Source organism: Rhagoletis pomonella, unplaced genomic scaffold (genome assembly GCF_013731165.1).
Source record: "Rhagoletis pomonella isolate Grant_MI unplaced genomic scaffold, Rhpom_1.0 Rhpom_scaffold_00006, whole genome shotgun sequence".
Taxonomy (NCBI): domain Eukaryota; kingdom Metazoa; phylum Arthropoda; class Insecta; order Diptera; family Tephritidae; genus Rhagoletis; species Rhagoletis pomonella.
The window spans coordinates 4,419,224-4,427,094 of NW_023458560.1; the positions used below are offsets into that span (position 1 = coordinate 4,419,224).

Consider the following 7,871-nt stretch of genomic DNA (forward strand, 5'->3'; position numbering starts at 1 on the left):
CGAGTCGCTTAAAACTTATTAAGCTTCCTACACTTGCCAGTCGCAGGGAAATGCTTGGTATAATTTTTATGGTTAAATTACTGACAGGCTCAATTTCAAGTCCGTCTCTTCTGGCTGATGTAAGCTTTAATGTTCCCTCACGCGTATCAAGACACTTTTGTCCCATATTTCTGAAAGCTTGTAAAACCTAAAACCAATTTTGAATTGCACGACCCACTCCGTTGCTTATGCCCGGATTTTAACTCTCATTCCAGCACGTTTGATATATCAGATCCGCTTTTCAGCATTAAGAAAGCGATACTCTCCTCTCTCAATAAGTGAATTGTTGACATAAATGATGAACTTAGTTCTGTAGCTGAACAGTTTTAGATCTCGACACTTAACAAACTCCTGCCTATCGTGACTTGGCACAAAAAATTTAAAATATTGGTTCCGTACGTCATGCGGACTGCGCCACTCGTGCGGATGGGCGGGAATGGAGGGTAAAAACCGTTGGGATATTATTATTATTATTATTATAAATGCCCTGCGTTAAGAGTGGGCTGCATGGATAATATGATAAAAAACTCTCTCATTTCGCTTCTGAGAATGCTCCTAAACTCGTTTTACGACTTGGCAGCACAGAAAGTTCAGGAGGCGATGAACAGCTACCACTAGTCAAGTTTAAAATGCACCGCTTTGAAATCAGGGGTTTTATTTTACATGCAGTTATAAAACAAGCGAAAGTGCAGTGTTTATATGTAAAAATATTTTTACTCGCTATTTAAGAATTTTATTTCGAGTGATTTTCGAGTGTTTTACTTAATAAAAGAAAATCTCCTATAATTTCTTAATAAATACCCATACATGTATTTCGTAGCAGTGGCACTATTGGAAGATGTTATGAAAAATTAACCTTTTGACAGCGCTCTCACGAAAAAAAAAAGATTTTCGTATCATATTAGGTGCGTTCGTTTAAAATCTCCAGTAAAAAACATCTAACTGCCAAATTCCGGCGAAATGTCATCTGTGCTCTCACAAAGAAAAATATCCAAAATAATACGCGAACAGAAAATTTGCAGAAACTTGCAAGTTAGACGAACAGCTGATATAATTTTTGTTTACATTCAAAAGTGTAAAATTTAAAACGTACGAAAAGTCATCACAAAGTGTTATACTGACACAGTTTATTGATTAAACAAATAACTACTTATTTCTTACAAGTTTAATTAGTCGCAGTTTGTAATTTTTAACTTCCAAACCATCAAATTCAATGATGTGATTTGCGTAAATGCCAACCAGCTGTTTTTGATCAGCTGTTTTCCTGTTGGCAAATTGCTGTTGGCAAAAATTTTTCCAAAAGAAACCAGCAGCTTCCCCTCAAAATTAAATGTCTCTTTGCTCTCTCAATTTCCCCTACTTTGCAAGTTTTTTGCGTACGCGAACGCAAAAACTTGTAAGTTTTGGTTATACGTGAACAATTAACAGCTACGCGAACGCAACTAATATCCATGGTGGGCTGCACCTGCACTTGCGGTACGATGATGTTGAGCTTGCGGTGAGGAAAAAGTTGTACTATGCTGGAAGTATGCAAAGGCTGCACTTGACCACACCCACCAAAGGCTGCAGTGGTAAAAATCCCTGCACTAGCGAACGTGGACGGACACACGATGATCCTGACCTGTACAAGAAAAAATATTTATTAATATTTGTACTTTCACTTTTACTTGTAAGTATACAACGGCTGCACTGGACAGTGTTGCCACTATTGGTCTTTTCCGACCAAATTTGGTCGCTTCTTTTTCATTTGGTAGGTTGGTCGGTAAAGTAAGATTTTGGTCGGATAGTTGAATTAAGTTTTTAAATACTTAATTAGAAAAATATATTTTTCAAACATCATTCTGCATTTAAATATTTACCAATTGTACCTTTAAAACATTTTCCAATCCTGCCTGTAAAAATAAGAAAACTAATTGGTTTGGCCACTGATGGAGCCAATGTTATGGCTGGAGACTTGGGCGGGCTTAAAACATTATTGAGTGCACAAACCGATTTATTTTTTATAAAAAGCACATGCCACTCACTTCACCTTTGCTCAAGCTACGCTTGTAAAAAATTGGCCAAAAGCATTGAGACACTGTGCCGTAACATATATAATATATTTTCCCACAGTCCAAAGGGAATACATGAACTGACGGAATTTCAGGACTACTGTTCGTTAAAACCCCACAAAATCTTGGGCATATCTCAAACATGATGGCTTTCACTAGAAAGCGTTGTGTTAAGAATAGTTTAGCAGTGGGATAGTTTGAAACTTTATTTTATTTCTGGCTTTTACGAAGTACACGTGTTGCAAAAACAAATGCCATTTTTTATTTCTATCGTATATTTTCCCCATAATTAACAATCTTAACAAAGAGTTCCAAGCTGAAAGCTCTCGTTTGCCATACTTATATGTAACTATCAAAGCACATTATCTCTTAATTATGAGTAACTTTATTAAAAGAGATGCGATCAGTAACATATTAATGTTGATTTTAAAAATGAAAATAATCATGTTAAACTATCTGAAATTTTTGTTGGAACGAAAGCTGAGATGTTTATGAAAAGTAATGTCAACTGATCTGGAATCCTTGAAGTTAAAACCAATATTTTAAAGTTTTACATAGAGTTTTTGGAGCAAATAAATTTAAGATTTGATTTCAAGTACGGTTGCCAGACGTACTGATTTTATCAGTACAGTACTGATTTTTCAACTCTTGTACTGATTTTATTCATTTCTTCAAAAAAATTTCATCATCAGTGAACCCTATAGAACAAAGGAAACCTGGCATGTTGACTAATCAGGCTCGGCCGCGATATGGATTGCTAGCCCCAACCATCGCGCAGAGAGCAGCGGGGTCGGACGCTGCTACGTCTGGGTGAAAATGGCGCAAATCACTCTGGTGAGCTGCTACCTGTCTCCAAACCACACAGTCCTTGTCTTCAGGGAAAAGCTCGAAGACCTTGAAGACGAATTGCGCGATATTACCGGCCACATACAGCTTTGCCAGGTTGACGTTTATAACGTCATTTGGACGTTTTTTGTACCCTGTTGACGTTTGGACGTTTTTTGTGTAAAAAATGACGTTTTTTAACTTCCCAGTAATTTTTATTTGTTACTAAATCTTATAAGTAGAACTGATTTTGAATTATTTTCTTAATAAATCTTTACATTCTTTATGTTTTGCTGCAGCTGCTTCCAAAGATTTTTTTCTGGATTCTTGGACAAAGGATCCCGTGTTCAAAAGCTGGTTGTGTAAACACTTGCAATTGCACATTTAAAGCCAATTCAGAAAGAGCCGATCTATTGCAGCAGGCACGCTCGCAAAAACATCAAAAAAGCTGTGCAGCATAAAACGTCAGAAAAAAGTAGGCGACTTTTTAAGACTTCATTGAAAATGTAATGAACACAAAATAGACTGAAATATTAGGTCCATTCAATAACTTTTCCAGTAAGTACTTGCAGCGAGAGCGTAAAAGAAGAATAGAGAGTAAAATTGAGAGCAAGAGAAAATTTTCAGAAAGTTATTGAACGAAAAACTAGTAAAAACTTGCAACTTAAGCCATTTTGACACTTTCTGACGGTTAAATTTTGGCGCCCAATTTTCTTTTAAATTGGGAATAGTTCCCATCGTCATAAAAATAAAAAAATATACAATATATTTAAATTTTTCATCCATATTTTCATTTCACTAATTATGTTTCATCAAATCATCCTCTTAAACAGTTTGTTTACATTTGAATTTGAAACATAACCTTACTTTTTGACTCCTGCAAATTCCTGCTAGTAAAATTTTTACTTGCAAGAATTTGCAGCTCTCTCGGGTTGTTACGCTCTCGAATTCGCTCCCTCTTGCAAATAATTTTGGTTATTGAATGCATTCCCAGTAAAAACTTGCTAGTACCAGCAACAATTCGTAACAATTTTTTGATATTGAATGGAGCTATTGCTATGCTCCTTCTTAGCAGACCGTAATTTAGCATTTTCGACAACCGAGCCCCTAACCAAATGTCTACAAAAAAAAAATTATTTAAAATCAACGCGATTATTTAGCGCCTTTAAACTTGCACATTATTGCCCTGAAATTTAATGGGCTATCAAACTGCATACTCAACAAAAATTCTAAAAACTCTGAATAAAAAGTTGAAAATCTAGCCGAAAATTTGCAGATTGTTTATAATTTTTGCACAATTTTTGTGGATTTATATTTTGTTTGTTAATGAGCTTGGCGTTTATGGAAAAATAATAAACATTAAATAAACGAAAGAGAAACAGCCAAAATCGGTCAAACTATCGATGACTTAATCAGCTGATCATAAGTGTATGTATAAAATGATTTTTATATTAACGACCAGTTTACAATGAATTTTAAATGTGCTCTGTCGAAATGACATTTTAATATACATAACGTACATATCGAGCCCTAACCGCCAAAATAACGTAAGCGACAAAATTTTCTTTTTGATGCAGAAATGCACCTTAATGCTCAAGGAATATTTCTGCATCAAAAAGAAATTTTTGAAAACAATGTCGCTTACGTTATTTTGGCGGTTAGGGCTCGATGTGTACCTTTGTATACAATAAAAGCTTAATAAGAACAATTTTTTGTACATTCAATTGAAAAAGACGTTTTTGGGTAGGAAATTACGTTTTTTCAGACCAAGAGGGACGTTTTCTCATGCCGAAGACCTGGCAACACTGGCCACATAATTGTTGCTGGAGATTTCAACGCCAGAGGCGTGGAATGGGGTATGCCCCAAACAAACACCAGGGGAAGACTGGTCCTTGAAATGGCAGCCCGCATTGGCCTGACCATCCTCAACACCGGATCGACCCCTACATATCGAAGGCCGGGTTTTGGATACTCTATCCCTGACATAACCTTAGTCTCAGAAAGCCTTCTTCTGACGGATGGAGAGTGATGGAAGTCCTGAGTGGTAGCGGTCGATTTCTACCTGACGCAATTCCTCACCGGTCATGGTTTCTTCCGAGAATATCTTCATAGAATGGGAAGGGTGGACTCCCCGTTCTGTCACTACTGCGGAAACGTCGAAGATAACGTGTACCACACATTCTTCACCAGCGAACACTTCTTGATTTCGCGCAGAATGTTGGAAGAAAGACACGGAGACATAACAACATAGTTGGGGTAATGATCTCCAGTGCAGAAAAGTGGGAAGCAGTTGCGAGATACGTGAAATTCGTACTCCGCTGCAAACGAGAGGACGGTTGTCTACTGAGGACACCCGAATGAAACGCCCCTGCAAAAGAGCAGCATCTGAAGACATGCAGAATTGCGGTGCCAGATGCGGGATTCTTGCGCGGGCGGTGGGAGTTTGGGTTTTAGTGGGTAGCCCAACACGCTTCGGTGGGAAGGTAGTATAGAGACGGGGAAGGTAGTATAGAGACTAGCGCCCCCGGCCAGTGCAGAAAGCATTTCCCTCTCCTACGAACAAAAAAAAATGTCCTGATTTTTCAAAATTCGTACTGATTTGTACTGAATTTTCAATTCAAACAAAATACTTTAGGATTTTCTTAAGGTTTTTACATAACGTTGGAGAACTTCCTTAAACTGTACTGTAAAAAGTATGAAGAAAATAATTTAATTATAGTTGATATGTTTCAGATAATGTTTCATATGCCCACGAAATTAATACAACAAAAAGTTGAATCATTTTATGGGCATATCGCCGGGTCGTTACGTACCAGTTCCGATAATATGATGGGGCTTAAATTATTTAAAAAGAAGGCTGACGTGTTGCTAGTTATCTCGAAAATAACTGTCAGTTTAATAACAACAAATTTGAATATTCGAATGGCTTTCGCCTATAACTTACAACTCTTTTTTCACAATTTACTAACATTGTAAAAGAGCTCTGCATACAAGACATAAAGCTAGATACACCTTTTAGGGAATTCTTATTCTTTCAAAGTTTTTGCGTAGTTGAAAAAATTAATTTAAGCCATGAGGAATTATAGACGAAGTCCTTAAATAGTGGTACTTTTCCACAGTTTGAAAAAATATGTAGTTTAGTTTTTTTTTCAATACCACACTCAAACGAAGAAACTGAGAGGATCTTAAGTAAAATAATAAATAAGAAGAAGAGATAGAATTCTTTGACTATTTAAACACTGAAGATGGAAATGATCTCATTATTGCTATTCAAAAATGTCATAAATATAAATTAATTTATTGGCTTCTGTGTACAATGATGTGTACACTCATGTTAAAATTAATAACACTTTTATTGTTTTATGAACTATATTTTATTTATGTACCAAAATACTGTTAAAAACAAGAACTCTGGCGTTTTAAAGTATTATCTGTTACTTACATTCATCATTTTGCTTTTTTGCTGATTTTTTTAGCATGGAAAACTCAACGTACTGATTTCGCGCAAATCTGGCAACCCTAATTTCAAGCGTTAGGATATAAAACTTGTACAAATAATAACGCCAGCTAAAGTAGTTTCTAAAGAAGATTTACCAATTTTACTTTACACTTTTGTTAAAGTTTGCGCATCTCATAGATTGCGATCCTGATATAATAACTACGCTGGGGCTTCGTGAGCTTAATATTTCCAGCGATCTGGATATTGATATGTTTTGGGAAAAAGTGTATCTATTAAAAATAGAATGAATGAAAATAGCTTCATCTATCTCGCCAATTTTGTTTTTAATATAATTTCATCACCACATAGCTCTGCGGCTGCAGAACGCAAATTTTCAACGCGTTCTTTGATAAAAACTAAACTAAAAAATAGACTTAAGATTGACAGTATCAATAGCATAATATTATGCAAGGAACTTGTAAACAAAAATGACCCGCACTATGTGTGGACAGCTGCTAAAGATTTGCATGTGTAATTAAATGATTTAAATTTACTTTTAAGAAATTAAACTTATTGGAACATAACATGTACATATGAATATAATTCATACAACCAAGAAATTTTAAATGATCTCATCTCTGTGCCTAAGACTGTATCTGCATTTATTTATTTCTTGTTTGTTTTAAAATGTTTTGTATTCGAAACATTTAATCTTAAATAAATGAATAGTATGCTTTCAGAATGCTTTTTTGTAATTGAAATTTATTTGGTAGGTTGTAAAGAAAAGTGGTAGGGGAAAAAAATTGTTAGTGGCAACGCTGGCACTGAACCAAAGTAGTTCCGAGTGGACTGCAGCAGCCATATGTGGACGGACAGACAGGGATCCTAGCACGCAAAACTTACTTGCAACGGCTGCACTTGTTGTAAAACGCTACTTTGTGAATACAAATTTTTCGAATAACTGCGATAATCTGCAAAGAAATATGTAAGTTATTTTTTTGAATTCAAGATATTTCCATTATTTTTAATTATTTTGGCATAATTACTTGAATTTGCGCAATAAGAAAATCAATTTCCACGTAACAATCGATGAAAATATCGGCAGTGTTGCCAGTTGAATTTTTTATACGAAGACAATATTTCTCCTTGTAGTTTAGTAGTAGTTTCTATAAATCAAAAAAAAGCCGACAGGCTAAGGCAGAATGCGTGAGCGAGACAACTGCCAGGTTATTCAACCTTGTATTAGTTGCGTTCGCGTAGCTGTTAATTCATGTTTAACCAAAACTTACAGGTTTTTGCGTTCGCGTACGCAGAAAACTTACAAAGTAGGGGAAATTGAGAGAACAAAGTAACATTTCATTTTGAGGGGAAGCTGCTGGCTTCTGCTGGAAAAATTTTTGCCAACAGCAATTTGCCAACAGGAAAACAACTGATCAAAAACAGCTGGTTGGCATTTACGCAAATCACAAAATTGAATTTGATGGTTTGAAAGTTAAAAATGACAAAATGCGACTAAT

General features: G+C 35.6%; 1 long non-coding RNA gene across 1 annotated transcript; it reads right to left on the reverse strand.

Annotated features, from left to right (window-relative positions):
• Window positions 1-1,290: 1,290 nt before the first annotated feature.
• On the reverse strand, window positions 1,291-7,463 carry LOC118741600. Its single transcript, XR_004993298.1, has 3 exons — window positions 7,401-7,463; window positions 7,258-7,325; window positions 1,291-1,660 (listed from the first exon to the last, which is right to left on the reverse strand). It is a non-coding gene; the product is annotated as an uncharacterized LOC118741600 (long non-coding RNA).
• Between the last annotated feature and the right edge of the window lie 408 nt (window positions 7,464-7,871).